Below are 229 nucleotides of genomic sequence, written 5' to 3'. Positions count from 1 at the left end.
TTTGCCCTTGTTTTGGACTCTAACTTGCATGATTTGAATGAAACTAACCCGGACTGATGTTGTTTTCAGCAGAACTGCCATGGTGTTGTTTATTGTGCAGAAAACAGAAGTTCTCGGAATGACCTGAAAATCCACGAAGATAAATTTTGGAAAATATAAAAAATACTGGTGAAAGAATCAAGGCCAGGGGGCCCATACCCTGTCCACAAGGGTAAGGGCGCTCCCTCCC

This window comes from Triticum dicoccoides, chromosome 3B (assembly GCF_002162155.2).
Source record: "Triticum dicoccoides isolate Atlit2015 ecotype Zavitan chromosome 3B, WEW_v2.0, whole genome shotgun sequence".
Classification (NCBI taxonomy): domain Eukaryota; kingdom Viridiplantae; phylum Streptophyta; class Magnoliopsida; order Poales; family Poaceae; genus Triticum; species Triticum dicoccoides.
This window is presented reverse-complemented; position numbering follows the sequence as displayed.